At 48.2% G+C, this 19761-nt stretch overlaps 1 protein-coding gene across 5 annotated transcripts in view; it reads left to right on the top strand.

The window, feature by feature from the left end:
* PLXNA1 (plexin A1) overlaps positions 1 to 19761 on the top strand; it is a 327351-nt gene that overhangs the window by 47044 nt on the left and 260546 nt on the right. For 2 of the 5 annotated variants that reach the window (XM_034777202.1, XM_034777198.1), the window contains exon 1: positions 6367 to 6587. The exons of 2 other annotated variants lie outside the window; for them this stretch is intronic. The gene's annotated coding sequence lies outside the window, so the exon portion shown is untranslated. Of the gene's footprint in view, positions 1 to 6366; positions 6588 to 7603; positions 7621 to 19761 lie in introns of those variants that run through there. One more of the 5 variants, XM_034777201.1, reaches the window with a different exon arrangement.

Genomic DNA, 19761 nt, shown 5'->3' with positions numbered 1-19761 from the left:
GTGACAAATACAGGAGGAGAAACCGGCACTTGAAAGGGAATGCATCCAGTCAAGGCTCCACAAAGCTGCCACAATAGGGCAGATATTGTATTCTGTCTTTTTGGGTTGACGGGATTGAAAACGCAACCAACCCTGTTTAGATTGGAATGGACATGCCAAGTGGAGTTGCTGGCAATTCTGTGTTGCTGTTGGGTAGCTTTTGAGCAGGACCAGCCTTTGGCACCGTAAGGGACCCCTGGGGACCTGCACAGTTGATTCAATGATCTACTTTCTGCTAGATCTTGGCCTGCCGGAAGGGAAAGCAGTTCAAGACCCTGGTTTCCTCTCCATTCTGGCTACTTGGGGCCCTACCAGTTGTAAGTTCAGCTCTGGCTTCCAGAACCCCACATTTTCCTCTCTTATTCCCCCTGTGTGGCGCCAACCTGCTTATCCTGCATGTAGCTCCTTCCTGATCCCATCAAACCACTCCTAACTCAGCCAGAGGGAGCATGAATCCAGAACGGCATGGGGTGCTCTCCTAGGAAGCTTTCACATAGGCTAACTGGACCCATTAGTAGCAGTTGTTAAATTGGTAATTCTAGGATAGCTAAAGATCAGGATTGGGAATTTAGTCCTGTTTCAGTCATATTGTTAATGTAAAGGCCTGTAGGTTGGGGAAGTCCCTACAATCCATATCCCAAGAGGCATGAAGTAGGGGCCATCTGTGGTCCAGTGATCTGAACGCTGGTCTGGGAGTCTCATTCCCAATTCCCTAGATGGCGTGACACTTCCCCTTTCTGTGCCTCAGGTTCCCCAGCTGTAAAATGGAGTATCCATACTTTACTCCCCTGATCCCCTGATAAAGCGCTTTGAAATCCTCAAGTGAAAACATGCTGTGGGTGCAAAGCCTCATTACGAAGAAGAGTATTTGTGTTCATTGGTACACGTCGGATTATCTCTTGGTGCAGGCACCCTGACATGCTCAGCTGTAGACAGAAATACACATACCCTCGCCCTCTGACGCTAGAGCTGTAGGAAAGAGTTGGGCTTTGCACCGAGTCCCAAGGGGGCAACAAACTCAACATCTGTAAGAGCAGCAAGGGAAACAAATTCCAGAGCAGGTTCTCCCTTTCAACTGGTTATCAGCTGGCTGGTATTTGACCAACCTGGCTGGGTTTTTTTTATGGATTTGCCAGTTGCCAGAAAAATAATTGAATCTGCTGGGGGTTTTTTTTTTTTACATGGGTCTAAAGATTTGCATTATTATCACAATACACTGGGATATCTAATGTTAAAAGTGTCTGTGTCCAGCTGAAGATGCTGTAGTGTTCCCACTTTCGCAGTTCAAGTGATAACAGATCAAAACAGTTGAAAATACAGCAGCTGTCTGCCCACCAACACGCAAGCGCACCACGCATGTGTGTGAGAGAGGGTGTGAGTCACCCAAGAGTGAGGTGACCAATCTTACCAATCTTATCTATATATGTTATCTCTCTAGATACTGTAAGTGGCTGTTGAGGGGGGGAGAGGTTGCAGAGTTACCTTATGGCTGGGGGTTGTGGTTGTGGTGGGCTTGCCTTGTGGCAGGGGGTTGGGGCTGGGTTTTTTTGCATTTCAAAGGTGGTAACCCTACTCAGCCATGCAGATGCTCAGATGCAGGGACAGTAAACAGGCCAATTAATCTTACTGGGCAGAGAGGTGTCCCTTAGGGAGCTGTGACTCATGCAGGTCAGGAATTTCCTTCACCCCTCTTTGGTTCTGGCTCTTGCAAAGCAGAATCATTCAAGAACCCAGTTGGCTAAGCAATGGCAGAGGTGTCATTTGGAATAGAGATGTGCATTGTTAGTGCTGACCTGTGGATAGATGAAGGCCCAATCCTACTATTGGATCTGTGTGGATGGTGCCCCCCTGAACTGGCCCCCAGCAGCTCCAGGAGCAGGGAGGAACAGACCGCCTCCCTTCTCGGTCCCCTGGGCCTGATTCTCCATGACCATGCCTGTGTTGTAGTCATTTGCGCCTTTCCCCTAGCACATTACATCCTGTGCATCACCAAACTTAAGTTCTGTTAAGGCAAACTTGCCTGAGGCTCCAGCCCAACCCAGTTAAAGAGACATCCTCAGGCTTATGTCTCAGACATTTCTGATCACAAAATCCTTGCACTGTCTTTTGAAGTGCACTTCTGACTTGAAATATCTAATTGTTGTTAAAAAGGATCACAATCCAATTGAGAAATGTCATAGGAAAAAGAACACAGTTGCCATTTTTGTGGGACTTACAAAAATGTGCAGGAGGCCCTCTGCTGGTTGGGTGGTGCGGGGGAGCTGATGTCCCAGGCAATCCTGGTGTGCAGAGAAAGAAAGGAACAAACAGGTGCAGTGATTTCACTGGGGGGTGGAGGGAAGTACAGGGGGAAGGGGGAATCAGGAGTTGGCAGATGGGAGGGATGATGATTCTCAGGGTACCTAAGACTGTGAGTCATCTTGTTCTCCCCTTCCTCCAGTGACAGGGATTCTTTCCTGTGGTAGCTGGGTGGCACCACCAGCTCCCTGGCACCACCAGCCTTTCAGCCACTCAGGCACTCTCCTCTGGGCTCCTCTGGCCTTGACTTCATCTTGCAGGTTAACAGTCGGTGCACCCCTGTCCCCAAGTCTCCTTTGAATTGTTCCCCTGACACTGACTACTCACAGAAATTCCAGATCCTCTGCACCCAACAGTGCAGTGTAGCTCCGTTTACCATTTTACCATAAACCACACAGCACTCATAATAAAACAAAAGTAGGCTTATTAAGAGAAACTAAAGATTTAACTAGATATGAGAGGAAGTGGTGGAAACAGCTGGTTACAACTCAAAACAGAATTATTAAAACACGAACCTGGGTCCACACTTATTGCTTGTCTACACTGCGAAGTTGTGGACAAAACTTTTGTCTTTCACAGGTACTTAAAAAAGCCCCCCCGCGAAAGACAAAAGTTTTGCCGATGCAAGTGACAGTGTGAACACAGCTTTGTTGGCAGGGCTGGAAGTATTTTGTTGGCAAAAGTGCTGACAAAGTACCAACAAAGAGCGTTTACACACGCTGACTTTTAGCGACAAGGCTGTGTCGACACAGCCTTGTTGCTAAAAGCTGCGTGGTGTAGACAAGCCCCAACAGTTAGCTTTCCTATATACTAAGGTAGGATCTCCACCAAGTTCAGTCTGTTGCAGAGCTGACGGATTGCACAAGAACCAGGATCCATATGTTCATGAAAGCCCCTTGCTCCCGAAGGGGTTTCCTCAGTGAATGGATACAGAGTGCCTTCTCCTACACTCTGATTCATAGCCAGGGCCAACTCCTGCCTGCTATAATGTTCCTTTTCACCACCAAGTGTTTCAGTTATTTGTAATTGTCTCTGATGGTTTTCCATTCAGTGGGGTGTGGCAAGGGTAGACAATAGAACCTTGCCTTATGTCCCCAGCCCAGTGGCGGGGGTGTGTGTGTGTGACAACTCCCTCTTGCTTGAATGGGTAATTCCCGAGACACAGGACTTCTGGTGACTAATTTCTACTCCAAGTCCATAAAGCATGCTTTCAGTATAAATACATTATTCCATAAATATAACCCGTATATACAGCTCACAATGACTATGAGTCTTGACCAGTTATGAGCTTCCTGCAGATTCCTTACATTTTATTCTGTGTAGATAAATATCCTGCAAGACATGTGTTTGGTCTAGTGAGTTGGTTCTGAGGTGAGAGATGTTTGGAAAGAGCAGGGGCCCCTTTGCCAGAGGAGGACACAGCTCAGTGTGGAAGCAATGTTGCTTTCTCGGATGATAAGAGAGTGTCACAAGGAGCAGAGAATAAAGGGAAAAAATTGAAGCGATAAAAGTGGCTGGCACGGAGTGTGTTTTTAAAAGACAAATAATCAACTCAAACCGTCACTTAGTCTTGTTTATGGCTTTTATTACTTATCCTCTTTATAATTTTGTTTTTAAGTGAAGTGAATTTAGTGCCAGTGGAAGATACTGAACTGACAACTCTGGAGCACGAAGTCCTCTGTCTCGCTGCAGAATGGACACAGCATGGGGAGAGGAGGGACCAGCTTCCTGTGTGGCCCCCTGCCGATGTCACTCGCCCCAGAACAGGAATCCAGTCTGCATGGGCCTCTTGGCAGATATTGCCCACTACTGTCAATTGAGATGTGTGCCCATCTGTCCACTGGGAACTGGACTAAGGGCTAGCTTTTGGAACCAGCACTCAACCCATGTGGCTCTGCTATGCATTGGGGGCCGCCCCACTAGGGCCGGGGAAGGAGTTCACAGGCCACAAAGTGGCAGCTGCTCCAGAGCTCCTATTGCACCCTTAGCCCCTGTGCTGTCTCCTGGGGAGCATGGCCAAGACACTGCAGCTGTGGTCTCCCCAGGATCTTCTGTGTGCTTTGTGGCAAGCTGGACATGTGCCAAGTCCACTGGGTCAGGGGTCTCTGCACCTGTGAAAGGGGCCAGAATAGGTCCTAGGACCCCAAACTCATTTCATATTGTATGCCACTGAGCCACCTTCAGATGGGCCACCGTGTCTGCACATAGTATCTACAGGGTGGTGGTGGAGTCAGACCCTCTGGGGTGTTGTCCCCATGGTGCCCCCTCTGTGGAGTGAGGATAGAGGCCGGAGGGAGAGGGCTGGAGGGGACCCACATTATCCCTCCCTCCTACCATTGTCCCACCCTCTGATAACATGACCCTAGGGGAAGTGCAGGGGGAGATCTTTGCAGAATTTTCTATCCCCAAAGCCCTGTCTGTTAATAGCCTGATCTGAGCCTGGGAAGGGTTGATCTGGGCCTGGGATACCACAAGCCTGGCTCTGAATGGCCCCCTAACGGTGAATGCTCCTCCCCCTTGTCTAGAGTTTGCAGTGCTTTCCTAGGAGGCCGGGGATATTGTTTTCCCCCTAACAATTTTTGGTCTCTTTAATTTGGAAAATATTCCCTCGTTTTCTACCTGCATTTTGAGTGGCTGTTTTTCTTTACCAACCATGTCAGTATCTAGACAGTGCCCCCTGTGCCAATGCAACCTTGCACAGCCGGGACATCAGTGCTCTTGCCATGGTACTGGGGAGAATGCTGAAGTGTGATTCTTCCGATGAGGCCTTAAAATCCAGAGCCTCTCTGCTGTGCGTACGGGGGTTTGTCTTGGGATCCTTGATCAACATTTTGCCTGCCTTCTGCTGCTGTGCTGCTCAGCTGTTATACTGTATGTGTGTGGGTTATGCAAAATCTGGGGATACCTTCAGGATGAAAAACAGTAAAGGGAGGGAGCGTTAAATGATTAGAGCATGGGGCACAGAGTCAGGATTCTTGGGGTTCTAGTCCTGGTTTTGCTATTTACTTGATGCTAATGCATGGCAAGTCAGAACAAACTTGGCAAAATTAACATGACCTTGGGCAAACCACTTAATTTCTTGGTGCTGGCCGTTACCCTAACTGTAAAGTACGGATGATGCTCAGGACTCCCAGAGGTGGTTAATAACTTTTAAGGTGTTTTGAGCCCTTCCTTTGAAAAGTAGTATCAAAATGCAAAATATGATTGTGATTCAGTTGTTTATTTTCCTTTACCCAGGCCGGGGGAGCACAAATTAAACAACCAGACTGTTGATGCTGGGTCATTACTTGCTAAATAAAGTGATTGGTATCCATAGCAGTGAAACTCAGGCATTGTATGTTTATCTGATTGTAAGTACATGTGTTTGAACTGTTCACAGCTCAAGGAGGCAGTGTAGTCTAGTGACTGGACCAAGGAATGGAGAGTTGTCTCCTGAGCCTTGTTCCTGGTTCTGAGAGGAAGTGCCGTCTAGTGGTGGACACAGGGTCAAGTTTCCTGGGTTCTGTTTCTGGGAGGGTATGTGATCCAGTAGCTGGAGCAGGGCTCTAGGAAAAAGGACTCCTGGGTTCTATTTTCAGCTCTGCCCTTAGTCACCCTGTGACCTTGGCCTCTCGGTGTGTGCCTCAATGTCCACGTTTTTAAAACCGTGGTGATGCTACAATGGGCAGCAGAATTCGGTCATTCGAGAGTTGTTGCCATCCCTGGCTGGAAGGTGCTGTAAACTTGCACAGCAGTATTGGGCTTGGCTGCCAGCACACTGCTAGTTTATTCCCAGCCCCTCGCCTGCCCTGTTGGGGAGCTGAGAACAAGGGACCTGCAGGTTCTTCCAGCCCTTGTGGAGCCTCCTGGCACTTACAAAAGCATTGCCGCTTTTACGGCAGCCCCTCGGCCATTGCCCTTTTAACTGGGTGCCCGCCCCTTTCGGCTCCTCGGCTCCTCCTCCTCTCTCGGTGCGCCAGTCTGCGCAGGCCAGGGCGCCCTCTAGAGGGGATTGCTGGGGGAGCAGCCAGCAGCTGCCTCTTTGAACGTGCGCCTCAGTCGCTCTCCCTGGGAAGTCAGATCGAGGCTGGAGTTCCATTGGAACCCTGCGCTGCATTCCATTCCAATTCCATTCATGCTGGTCAGAGGCAGCGGCAGCGGAGGAGCGAGCGAGGCGCGGAGCCCCGGCTTGCAGGGAGGGGGGAGGGCTAGTTGGTTGGTGTGGAATGTAATTATGGCTGGCACATCTGAAGCAAGCTCCGGTCCAGGCTGTAAGTAACCAGAATCCAACTTTACTCCTTCAGTTCCCAGGAATCGGATGCATGTTTTTTCTCTTCCCCTTTCTAAAAACAAAAGAGGCGGTGATTGTGCAGCGAGAGGCAGGGGAAAGGTGGTTGTACAGGAGGGTGAGGGGATTGCAAACTGCCTTTCTCCTTGTTTCCCAGCCTGGCTCTGGAACAGTTGTGCCCCATCTGAGAGAGAGACACACAGACAGACAGGGAAATGTTCTGCGTTTCTCAGCTCGCGGGAAGCCTGCGCTGTGCTGGGGTAGGATTTGCAGTTTTCCTTCCCCCTGCGGGGAGATCCTTCTTTCTTTTCGCATGCACAGGGGAAGAGGAGTTTGCTGGATTCTTTTGCTGGGTGGGATCGCTGCTGTGATTGTGTGTGTGTGTGTGTGTGCGCGCGCGTTGTGTTCTGCCGGTGCTGGAAGAATGTAAACTAGAGAGACAAGAAAACGTTTGGGGGTGTGGGGAGAAGAGGGTAATCGCCTAGCCGAAAAGGATCCGAGGGGGTGGGTGGATTGCACAGGGAAAATCTGCTTCAAAATGAGTCTGAATGGCTTCCCCTGAAATGTGGCAGGGTTGGAGCGGAAAGAGTTTAAAATGAACGTGAAGGGGGTTTGCTATTAAAAGTGTGGAGGACAAGGAAATCTGCTGCCTTTGAAATTGACTAAAGGGTGTGTGTGTAATGGGGGGATGACATGGAAAAGACTGAAATTGATCAGCATGTGGTTGTAACAGCTTAATTTAGAATAGATGGGGGGGGGGGGGAATATTTTAACGCTTAAAATGCTCTCTCTGGGGGTGAAACGTGCTACTGCTGGTTCCCTGTATGAGGGGGGCTGCGAGGGAGACCCCCCCCCCCCCCGTCACAACATGCAGTGGCAATGTGGAAGGTACGGAAGAGCTAGGACAAGGGGGAATGCAGATCCTGGAGCAGGCAGGATGGATTGTATGTGTGCATGGCAGGGAGTGAGCCAGGAGCGAAAGCCATGCCAGATCTCTCTGCATTTACATCTGCCTGGTATTGTATTTTATTTTTAAAAGACGCTTTCTCCTCCCTGTGTAAGTCCCACGGAGGGAAGCGATCTGGCTATTGTGGGGAGATGGGGCGTTTAGTGAAGGCTGTGAAAGCTGCACTGCATCTTCTCCTCCCCAGTCTCTGCTTTCTGGGGACTTGTTGTAGAGAAGAGCTGGGTCTGGGCTGGAGGTGGAAAGCAATCCTGCCCGGATTTGGAGACTGCAAAGCTGGGAAATAGCTTTGCATTGCAATAGTGACTAACTCCGAGTCATCCTTGGAATGGATCCGGCAGTGAAGATAGCGCTTTAGATTGTATTTATTTCCATCAGCATCTCCCCTCCCTCGTGCCTGGGCTTAAAGGGAAAAGTTTACTCTGATTGTTCACCACAGATATTTTTGGTGGGTGGGGGATGGGGGTCGTTCTTTTTTCCAGTATATAATTTATTAAGAGGTATATAAGGTCTAACTCTCTTGCTAGTGTTGTGCTTGTCCAATTGTGGGTGTCTGAAGGTGGGGGGGGGGGGGGGAAGAGCTGGCGTCCCCCAAGCCCTGACTTATTGCTCATCTGAGCCCCTGGGGCTCTTCTTTCTCTGGGTGTCTGGGGTTGAGGAACTTTGCCTGGAGTGTACGGTTCATCTTTTATTAGGGGAAGCCCAGCGTGCATGGGGGCTGGTTGGTGTTGCTCCTGCTTTGGGCTCCTGGAGGAGATGCCTTCCGTGCCTTAGCTGGTCAGAGTGAGGGCAGAGAGGCATCCCTTTCCTGCTTGGGTGACTCGCCAGATCTTCCCAGGGAGTAGTGGGTATAGCCAGACAGGAGATTGTGTGGGCTGTGCGGGTACACAAGGCTCCCTAGGTGCATCCCGGAGTGCGTGGGTCTCAGTCCCTATTGCCCTACGGAGAGGATTTTCATTCCCATGCTGGATTTCCTCTTTCCAAGATGAAGCAGCTATTTTTTGTGCTTGTAAATTTCCTCCACCGCCTGCATTAACCCAGCTGTGCTAGTGAAACTGACCAAACAGCTCAATCTAGAGACCTCTCCTTGGCTTATTCCTTGCATCCACTGGAATGGGCAGTAGAGGTGAGTCAATATGCAGAGAAATGTGCAGAGCATTATAGCCTCCTCACCTCTCTGTGCCTCAGTTTCCCCATCTGTAAAAGAAGGAGGATGACCGGCTCACACAGGGGTGTTGTGAGGATTAATTCAGGTTTGCAGTGTGTTGAAAAAGGTAAAGCGCCATATATGGGTGAAGCATTTATTATACTGTAGTTTGTGAGAGGCTGCTGTGCTCTTCCACACAATGTGTATCTGTGATTATAGCCATATCTAGTTGCACAGGGTGGATTTATAGACGCCTATACATGTACCACTGTGTGTGTGAAGCGCTCTAATATTAACATGGAAGGTGGTGAAAAGAGCTATTTGTCCCTCCGTTTATTTTCCTTGACCATTTACATATAGCACTGCGCTGAGGACTGGACACAGGCACACAGCTCCAGTGTGCTTGTGGGGAGGGTTCTGCAAATATTCAGTGGCATGCTCTGTGGAATACTTAAATCCCTATTTTTCTAGGTGTTTTTTGCCCTCCCTCCCTTCCCACCCCTCACAGCAGTCAGATTCTTCCTTCTCTCCCTAGCAAAGCATGTGTGTTTGTGCTGAGGGAGGTGGGGTGAGGAGAGCCAGTATGTAAGCAGAACTTGACATGAAGGTCACTGGTTAAAGATGAGATGGGTTGGGAGGGAAAAGACAGGCATTAGCCTTACTTGTTAACTCCCTTGTCCCTCATGCTTCAGGGAGAGAAAAACAAGAGCAAACATGCTAATAAAAATTCATGATCATCCTCTTATGTCAGGACCTCTGAGGGGAGAAAAGTTGTGAAGATGAGCTGCATTTAGGAGGCACTTTTTGTCTTGCTTAAGATAAAATCAGTTTACAGGGAGTATTCTGTATAAGAGCGTGTTGTTGGCCTTTTGCAGGAATGAAAATTATTCATCTCTTCTGCAAGGGGGCACATAAAAGGGACAAGAAAAGGCTGTTGACTACATCAAAGGTTATCCATTTGAAAACACCATTTTCCTCTGAACAGCGTCTAATTGCTTCCTGAACAATCTCAAGGTCTTTTGTATATACTCAGTGGGTAAAATGAGTGACTTGGTGTATCTCTCTCAAGATACCAGTGACCGAATGTGCCGAGTAAGGAAGCCAAGGAAAATCTGCAGGGTAGAAATTTCCTAGATGATGTGGAGATAATTTCTTAAGTGGTTACAAAGAGAGAAGGTTTTGCCTCTGAGTATTTGCATAGTTCAGCTCTTCTGATATGAGTAAATTACAGTGTTAAGAGAAGCGAGACAGTATCAAGGTTGCGTGGGTGGAAAGGAAGTTCGGGTCCAAAATAGGTGATTGTATAGCATACAGATACACCACGAGGATGAGGAGCTGGGAATCCAGTGAACCCCATTCCAGATCTAGGTGTTACTTGAATGCACCCAGTATCATCTGTTATGCAGAGAAGTTAAACAGATCTGTCTCTCTGGATTAAGATCCCAGTGGAGAGGAATAACGTGTAGTCCCTCTCCAATGGATTTATAAAGAAACACCAGCCAGGGGGATGGTTTTGTCTTTCACAGTTTGATCGCTGGGCTTTCTGTTCTGTAGATCACATTCTAAAGATTATTTTTGTTAGTGCAGTAAGATATCAATACCTGAAAGAGCTCATTCGTAAACAGACATGATGAGGGATGGGAATGGAAGAAAGCCTAAAGTTTTTCCTGCTTAGCCCCCTTTCCTGAGGTGTAAAATTTGGGGTAGAGCCTAGGAATCCACCTCCATGGACACTTGGATTGTGATTCTGGATGTGAAATTTTTTTTGCTTCAATCTAGAAGCACTTTTCCTGTTAACGGCAGAGCGAGCACTGAAATGGATAAACCAGCCCCTCCTAACTAAAGCTGTGATGGGATTGAGGGACACGCATCAGTGTTTATGGCTGCTGTTATTTAGTGGGAGACTTACACTGCTGAAATCTGAGGGGGCAGTAAAAGCTTATGCCTTGCCTGTGCACTGTGGCTGCATGCCTCTCATCCTCTCCCCCATTCGGATACAAGAAGACACAGCCAGCCAGCCATTCCTCTCTGAAACCGAGAGGGAGAACAGAAATAAACCCTTTGGTCCAGATTGTGCACAGGCATGTGGGGTGTAAATCCACTGTGTATTTCAGTGGAGTGACTCTCCATTTGAGCCCAGTTTTTTGCCCTCAGTTCAAAGCTAATGGCGGACTCTTGTTTGTGTTTACTCTATAGGCCCAGGCTGGCTTCCGGTCTTTGTTGCTGTTTGACTGACTTCTTATTTTTGCAAGGCCCAGAGCCACGGGTGCTGGCGTTAGAACTCTCCGCACCTGGGACGAGCCAAGGGAAATGTGGCTGCTCCCTCCCTGGGGATCTCACTGGATGTGGGGCCAGTTTTAGTTTATAGTTTTGGTTCCTCTGGCAGCTCATCCCCCAGCTGGCCTTAAATGCCCTGACCTCGCCAGGGCTCTCTACTTCCCTGGTTTTCCTGGACCCCTGCAGCCCAGCAGGTGCAGATTATGGCAGGTTGGCACCCCCACCACTCCTCCCCCTGCTGGACTTTTTGCCCTGGGGCCTTGCACCGGGGTCCTGGCAAACAAACAGATGTTGAACTGCATCAGGCTCCATGTGACCAAAACCATAAAGAACAAAATAGTTGAAGTGCACAGAGATCTTGGGTTGCTATTCACGGTAACCCATCACCTTCTCCTCAATCCCTTCTCAAGACCCGCTTTTTTTGCAATGTCTGTAAGAGTCTAGCCAACTAAATCTTCTGAGCATGTACCCTATTAATTTCCCAGGAGTGACCTGCTCATTTGTGTGGTGGGAATGGAGGAAGGGCAGTGGAACTGAAGCTTGGGGTTGGTGTGTGTGTGAGGCTGAGAGACGGGGAGTTTAGTTCAAAAGTGGACACTGATTATTTTGGATGCATCCATTTTTGGTTGGATGCCCAACCTGAGACACCTGGGGCCTGATTTCTCAGAGATGCTGAGCACCTGCTGCTCCACCTAAGGCCAGTGAGAGTTGTGAGTGCCCGTCTTCTCTGAAAATCAGGCCCCATGTGTCTCAAGCTGAGCACCGGTGCCCACCATTGAAAGCAGGGGCTTTGATGTATTGTACCCTGTGTCTGTGCAGCGTGTGGCACATTCCGGGGGCTGCTGCATGCTAAACAACTCCCCTTTATAGATCTGATCTACGGGGGGATGCTGGTATGTCCTGCCTCTGTCTCTAACACACACAGCCTGCGTTCTGGTGCCAGTACTGCGGCGTGCACCGGGTACAGCACGTGTAAACACAGACAGCTTGTTCATCCAGATACGTCTGGGAGTCTTGTTTGAGCAAATGTCATGTGCACCGTGGTGGTGAAGTGCTAACTAAGAAATAAATCCTGATGGCCTTCTGCAGAGCCAACAGCACTGACTGGATACAGGGCCGCCTTAGCAAACACAATGTGGCTTAACTGTATCTAATGTCTTTCATGCCAAAGAAGTCTTCTGACCTGGTAGCAGGAGCAAGGCTAGTTTCGCTCTGGAGGGGAACACCGGTGGAGGTAGCAATCACTTTTTGTTTTTGTTTTTTTAAAGTGTAACCATTCAAACCAGCAGCTCGGCTATGGCCATGTGTTTCCTGTTGGAGCAGCCTTTACTGTTAGATGCTGCGGTTGTGATCTATCCCAACTTCTCCCTTGTTTTCGCACCATCGCTGCTTCCAACCCTTTCCACTGCAGGCAGATCTCTCTGACTGGGAGATTAAATGTAGCCCCACTGGCTAACAAAGCCTCACTGTTAAAAACTGATGTTCTTTATTTAGGACGAGCATGAAAAACACCTGCCAAAGCTCCTTGTTCCCTATGTGACAAAATGCTTAAGCCAATTTAAATCAACTTAAAATACAAACCCTGTGTCTGGACTGTCAAACTTAAACTGAACTGGGTTTTCTTTTTTCCTTATTTATCCTTGGATGTAAGGTGCTATCTAAATGCAAAGTATATAATATAATCCTGGGCTTGTGACGGATGATGGTTTTACAGTTACCAGAACACTGTAACAAAGGGGGTTTAACCCTTGTCCAAGGCTCCACATGTGTTTGGTTTGTTGTTTTCAGCGTTGATAGAATCCTTTCTGAATTGTGGTGGTGGTTTAATTGAATGCAGAGTATTTTGTTTATTGATTAAACACTAGATTAGTTTTGTAATCTCTCTGGCTTCCTGGGGAAGCTGCGGTCTAGTAGTTGGGGCATGGCGCTGGGATATGAGAGACCTGAGTTCTGCTTCTGACCTGCAGTGTGGCCTTGGGCAAGTTACTTTGCCCCTGCGTGACTCAATTTCCCCATCTGTGTAGCCAGGGATGATGATGTTGCCTTACTGGTGGAAAGTGGTCTGAGAGCTCTGGATGGAGTAAGTGGAAAGGGTGATGAGCTGTGATGGCACAGGTGACACAGTCAGCTCGCAACAACTGGGCTGCCCTTTCCTGACCCTGTGGACAGTGCTCCTACATTGTCCTGCTACCCAAGTGTGTGTTAGGAATCCCTCTGCGATCCCCCATTGGTGTCTCTAATAGAGTTGCCCAAATGCAGCCAACACCATCAGCCTTGCCTCACCCCCTTGTAGTTTGACTCTGTACTGCAGTAGCCTGGCTAAGGCTGCTCAACGGCCAACAGCTTGCAGAGCAGCCTGCGGGCTTTCCACCTCCCTCCCCTCTTGCTATCTCATGTATCCCTCAATCTGCTGGCCAACTTGGCACGGAAACCGAAGAGAAGTAGTAATCCAATTTGGGCACTTTAACTGCACTTTGCTAACCATGCCGCTGGCCAGAGCTTGGAAACTTTAATCTGCTTAATGACCCCAGCTTTGGGGACTGACGGATGGCCATTTGTTTTATTTATTTGGTTTTCCTTTTCTTTGGCTGTTGGGGATGGATGGGATGCCTGGCAGAGGGTTGATTTCCAGGGTCCAGCTGCCTGTGCATGGCACCTTACAAATTATAGACTAGCAGGGGAAGACCATATATTGTACTTGCATCTTTTTTCTTCCCCCCATCTTCCTTTTCTATTCTCTTCCCTTCTTTTCTTGTAAAGACAAACCCCTCTAGGCAAGGCAGTTTTGCAATATACTATTATTTTCAGGAACGCTCAGCCAAGAAAAATAAAGTATCTCTCTTCCTTTGGTTGCCTACTGTTTAATGTACAAAATACAGAGGTGGTAATTGCATTAAAATGTATATAATTATACTGTAGGAAAAAAAAATCTTGTTAATTGCACGGGTGTTTTGAACTGATAAGTGTTGAGTGATTCATGTTTTCTTTAGAGTTCACCAAAGCAGAGTTGCTGTCCACAATGCAGGAGTTTAGGAGAGAGGCTTGTTTTCATACCCTTTACAGAAAATAAGCTAAACATTTAGAATTGGAGCTGATTTCTGTATCTGTCAGATGCCCTGCACTTGGCCCTTCATTACTGGCCTCCGTCTTGTGAAGTGTTGAATGCTCTGGCCCTGATCCAGCAAAGACCTTAAGCACGTGCTTAACTTGAAACACTTAAGTAGTCCCATTGACTACAGTGGGGCTGCTTGAGTTTTCAGTTAAGCATGTGCTTAAGTGCCTTGCTGGATTGGGCCAAAATCCCCAAATTTCTTGCAGAATCGAGTCCCCAATGAGTCGGAAACCACAGTCACATTGACAAATGCCAGTAGTTGACTCTGGTTAGGAAGGAAATTTCTGCACTTGGTATCCATCCATCCATCCCTCCCTCCCTTCGGGGGGGGGGGGGGGGGGGGGGGGATAGCTCAGTGGTTTGAGCATTGGCCTGCTAAACCCAGGGTTGTGAGTTCAATCCTTGAGGGGGCCACTTGGGGATCTGGGGCAAAATCAGTACTTGGTCCTGCTAGTGAAGGCAGGGGGCTGGACTCGATGACCTTTCAAGTTCCCTTCCAGTTCTAGGAGATGGGATATCTCCATTAATTTATTTATTTATTTAATTTATTTGCCATAGTGCAACTAATCAGGTGCTTTGAGGGTTCTTTGCTGCCCACCTCTGAAGCATTTAGGTTTTGGCCATTGTTAGAGGCAGGGCACTGGCATTGATGGATCATTCTGACAGGATGAGGGGAAGGGTTGCCTAATGGTTAAAAAGACAGTCAGTTTTAAAACCATATATCCACCTGACAATGCCAATCCTGCTATAGTTACAGGTAACACCTAAGGTGACAGTCACAGAACAAAGTGTTTACTTTGTGCATTTCTTAGCACTGTGTGTATAGTCCATTTTACTTGTCCTCTATATAATCAGTTAGTTTCTCCCTTGCTGTAAAGACCTTTTATAAATATTGACAGGAGAACAGGCAAACCCTTACAATATTTGTACAAATAAATAATTTTCAAGCTATGCTGATTAAAGGGCACTTTAATTTAAAAAAAATGTTAATTGATTAGAAAAATGTCTAGTTAGTGGGTTGGCTGGGTCCCTTTAAAACACACCACTGGGAGTCAAGGGCTCTAATCCTGGCTCTGGCTCTGCCTTTGGCCTTGTCTTCACTTACCGGAGGGTCCGGCGGCACGCAATCGATGTTCTGGGATCGATTTATCGCGTCTGGGATCGATTTATCGCGTCTGGTTAAGACGCGATAAATCGATCCCGGATCGATCCCGGAAGTGCTCGCAGTCGGCGCCGGTACTCCAGCTCGCCGAGAGGAGTACGCAGCATTGACGGGGGAGCCTTCCTGCCGCGTCTGGACCGCGGTAAGTTCGGACTAAGGTACTTCGAATTCAGCTACGTTATTAACGTAGCTGAATTTGCATACCTTAGTCCGAAGTGGGGACTTAGTGGGGACCAGGCCTTTGACTCGCTGTGTAACTGGGCAAGCCTGGCTCTTCTAAGCAAGTCATCTCCCCTCTCCAGGCCTTGCTTTCCCCATCTGTGAAATGGGAATAATGAGATTTAAGGTTGTGAGGCTGAAGTCATAAAAGATAATAAAGTGCTTTGAGATCTTTGGATGGAGAGTACTAGGGAAGTGTTGACTGTTGTTTCTACTTCTATAAGAAGGAGGGAATTATTTCCTAACCCGAGAGAGACTCTCTGAAGAGGAGACGTCTAGAGTTTGTTGTGGGAAGCTTAGAGCTGTGATGCCTTTGAGAAAATGTTTGAAATTCATCCTCTCTCAAATCTGCTATGTTGCTATGTCACACTTCCCTCCACCCCCATCTCCTCCCCAGTCATTTTTATTCCTAGAAGTGTTGGCATGAGCACAGACACTCTGATTTGTAAGCGTTAATCTGTAGTTTCCTACCTGAGGTCCTGTTCTCTGGTGACAGAATCATTTCCAGCTGTGATGATGCAAATGGGGGTGGTGGTTATTGCCTCAGGTGGGATAATAAGCAGCTAGAGGATCTCTTAAAAAGCCAAGAACCTGTTTTCCAGGCTGTTGTCCCCCGGAAGAAATGGGGGAGAAGTAATGCAGAAAATGCACAGGAACGCCAGCGGGATTGTTTCCAAAATAGACTGTTTGCAACTGTGCGTGTGTCGATGAGCCTTTACAACACAGAGAGGGCCTGTGTGAAATTGACAGGAGTTATTGTTCATTATTATTTGTATTATGGTAGCACCTCCAAGCCCCAACAGAGATTTGGGCCCCGCTGTGTTAGACATTGTTCATGCATACACAAGACATGACAGTCCCTGCTCTGAAGGGCTTGTAATCAAAATAGAGAGGACAAATGGGGTAGGAGGACAAATGGAGGCCCAAACAAGTGATTTGCCCAAGGTCATGCAATAGATACGTGGCAGAGCCGGGAATAAATCCCACTTCTTTCTCCCAGTGCCCTGTCTGCTAGGTCAGGCTCCCTCTTGTCATTTACATCATAGTCTTGCAGTTATACCTGTGTGCATCACTGCCTTTGGATGGAATCAGAACTCTTCAGCTCTGTGTCACAGGCCCTGTACTGCTCACAGTCAAGGAGGAATCTCCTTTAGTTCAAATGTAATGGGCAGTTGCTTTTGGTCCCTGCTGCCACCATGACATTTTGATACATGCTGTGCAATGTAGGGCGAATGTTGAAATCTTGGTGATCACAGATTATGTGCAATATATTGCAACATGCTGTGTCGTGACAGTAAGGCAGGGGTTCTCAAACTGGAGGTTGGGACCCCTCCGGGGATCACGAGGTTATTACATATTCTCAAACTGGGGGGTCATGAGCTGTCAGCCTCCACCCCAAACCTCGCTTTGCCTCCAGCATTTATAATGGTGTTAAATATATAAAAAAGTGTTTTTAATGTATGGGAGGTCGCACTCAGAGGCTTGCTGTGTGAAAGGGGTCACCAGTACAAAAGTCTGAGACCCCCTGCAGTAAGGCCATCCTGTAGCACTCCATGAGGTGATGCCACTTGCTTGAGCTCTTATGATGGATATTTTCATTATTTTAAAGTGGATTTCTGTACCTAAAAGACACTGGATCCATCCATGCGCCTTAGTCCCTTCCTGGAAGGTGATGTCTGTAGTGCAAGAACAAAGTCCAGTCTTCTTGACCCCTTTGCAGTGACAGCTGACGAGTGAATTCACGTCACTTACACTGGTGTTCCTTGTGATACAGCCATACGTTCCCAGAGGCCCTGGAACAATTTGTATTGTGAGGGTGCTGAGAGCCATTGACCCAAACTGTAAACCATGTATATAATGGAAACCATTTCAAGCCAGGGGGTGTTGCTGCACCCCCCAGTTCCAGCACCTATGTACATCCCCAAGGCGCTGCTCAGAGACCATCAATTTATTTCCTGCATGAACAGCCATTAGCCTGTGACACTTGTTCACTGTTGACCTGGGCTGGATTTGAACCAAGGGCGTTAAAGGCGAAAAGCACTGCATCCAATCCTGCTAGCCTGCCCCTGTTCCTGTAGCTACTCTGAAACACTCCATGATCCTTTGGTATCTGCTTTGTATAGGCTTTCTTTAGGAGTGTGGATGTTTTGAGCCAAATTCTGCCTGCCTGAAGTCCCGTCGAAGTCAACAAGTGTTGTACAGAGTAGAATTTGACTCTGTGTGTGTGTGTGTGTGTGTTGATTGGATACTTGTTGGAATGAAGCCTCTGTCACTCTGTTAAAACATAGTTTCCCTTCTCTTTGTTTTGTTGCTGTTGGAACATTTTCAGAGGCTTCTCTCTCTCCCATCCTACTGCGGTCTAGCGAGATGCCGCAAGCTCTCAAGTTATCTCCCTACTTCCAGCTTTCCCAGGCCTGCTGCACCTAGGGCAATTAAAAACTCTTGCTACATTGTGAGACTGGAGCTTTGAAATGAAAGTGGTTCTGAGTACTGACTTGACTTCCAAGGGCCCTTTCTCATTGGCTTCTCTGCAGGCCAGAGCGTCTGTGCTTTGGGAAGGCTGAGCCAGGCTTCCGGCAGGGACTGAGCTGCAATGAAAGAAGCTGCTAGTGAGGAGGGGAACCAAAGCCTCTTGTGGAAGGAAAGGCTGAGCAGATTGGGCTCAGGTAAACCTCGTCATGAGACTCTTATTAGCAAGGAGCTTAGGGGAATTGGAGGTAAAGCTGATGACGAGTCAGTTCACCTTCCTTTACTGAAAACTGGGAATTTTCATTGTGGAGCGAGTCTGTCAGGGAATCTGCAAAATCTACCTGGCTTGAGTTTGGGAAGGAGAAAAATTTCCCCGCTGCCGAAAGGGCTGTGAATATTCTGTGGGGTTGCTGAGCTCACCGGAGGCTAGACTCACCGTGTTCTTGCTAGGTTACTAGGTGAAGGGTGTGTGTGAGGAGAGAGAATCTCTCGGGGTCGGCTGCTGGAGACGTATCGATTTTAGGAGGGGAGGATTGCTGGTTAGTACCTCTGGCTGGGCTGGCCTACTAAAGGGCTTGCAGCAGATGGTTAGGAAGCAAGGAATATTTGTGTGTCTCTGTCTGTGCATGTGTGTAATTCCCAGCAGTCTGAGAGCAGAGCACATCCACCGAATCATGACTGGACTACTCGGATTCTGCATTTAGTAGCCTAGCTGGCTCCCTGTTCTGGCGGCTTGTCCTTAGGAGATGCAACAACATCTGATAAGTTAGAGGCTTTGTTCTCTGCTGTACGTGGGGTCAATTCCAGATGTGGGTCCCCCGATGATACGTTTGGGGGGGCAAGGGGAGAAAATCGCCACTACTGACAAGGTTGCATGAAATGGAAACTCATCTCGGTGGCTGTAGGTTGGTGTATTTGCCTTTCCCCCCTGTAGACCTTGGTTCAGCTCCTATCTCTGGATATGATTGGAAATGTATTTGGCCATGGCAACATCTCCCTTTGTTCACATCACAAAATTCAGCCCAACTAGCAATCTCTGATCAAGAGAAGCCCGGGGTTAGAAAAGCAGGGGCTGGATCTGTTGTGTGTGCGCAACAGCAGGGACTGCAGGTCGGGACTGAGGTGGCTCGTATGGTTCTTTTGCTGCTTTGTGCCAAGTACAAGCCAATGGGACTAGCCGCTTTCTTAAGTACCAGTTTCACCTGCTGACCTTTCCAACCTGAGGCTGCCAATGGAGCTGCACTGCTAATGAGAAGGGCTCAGAATGGCTTGGGGTCTGGGAAGTGAGCTCAGCTCCTCCGGGAGGGTTGTTATAGCAGGGAATGGAGAGCGCACCTGGGAGTGAGAGGATCTCCAGCAAGCTGCAAAATGCGCTCAGGACCCCAAAGTTGTTCCCTCTTAGGCACAGTCAGGAATCAGACTTGCCTCCCAGGCAAGTTTTCCCCATGACCACTCGCGGCAGCATGAGGGAGGTGACAAACTAGGTTTGACTCAGAAAGGAAAACGGTGGCTGTAGATTCTTTCTGTTGAACTTCTCCATCTGATTTTTAACCAGCAGCCAGGTCAGATGTGAACTAATGGCCTCCAGCATTGGAATAACATACCTAGGGGCGTGGTGGAGTCTCCCTTGCTTGTAGTCAGATGCTACCCTAATACAAAGAGCACTGTTTGGCTCTAAACATGCTCCTGCTGGGTTGGAAACCCAAACACAGCTGCACAGACACAGAGGCTATTGCAGGAGAACCAGGAGAAACTGGCCAGTTTAGCTTCCCTCTCCTGAGATAAGTGAAGTGCAGGAAAAGGAAAC

This window comes from Trachemys scripta, chromosome 7 (genome assembly GCF_013100865.1).
Source record: "Trachemys scripta elegans isolate TJP31775 chromosome 7, CAS_Tse_1.0, whole genome shotgun sequence".
NCBI lineage: Eukaryota > Metazoa > Chordata > Testudines > Emydidae > Trachemys > Trachemys scripta.
This window is presented reverse-complemented; position numbering and strand designations above follow the sequence as displayed.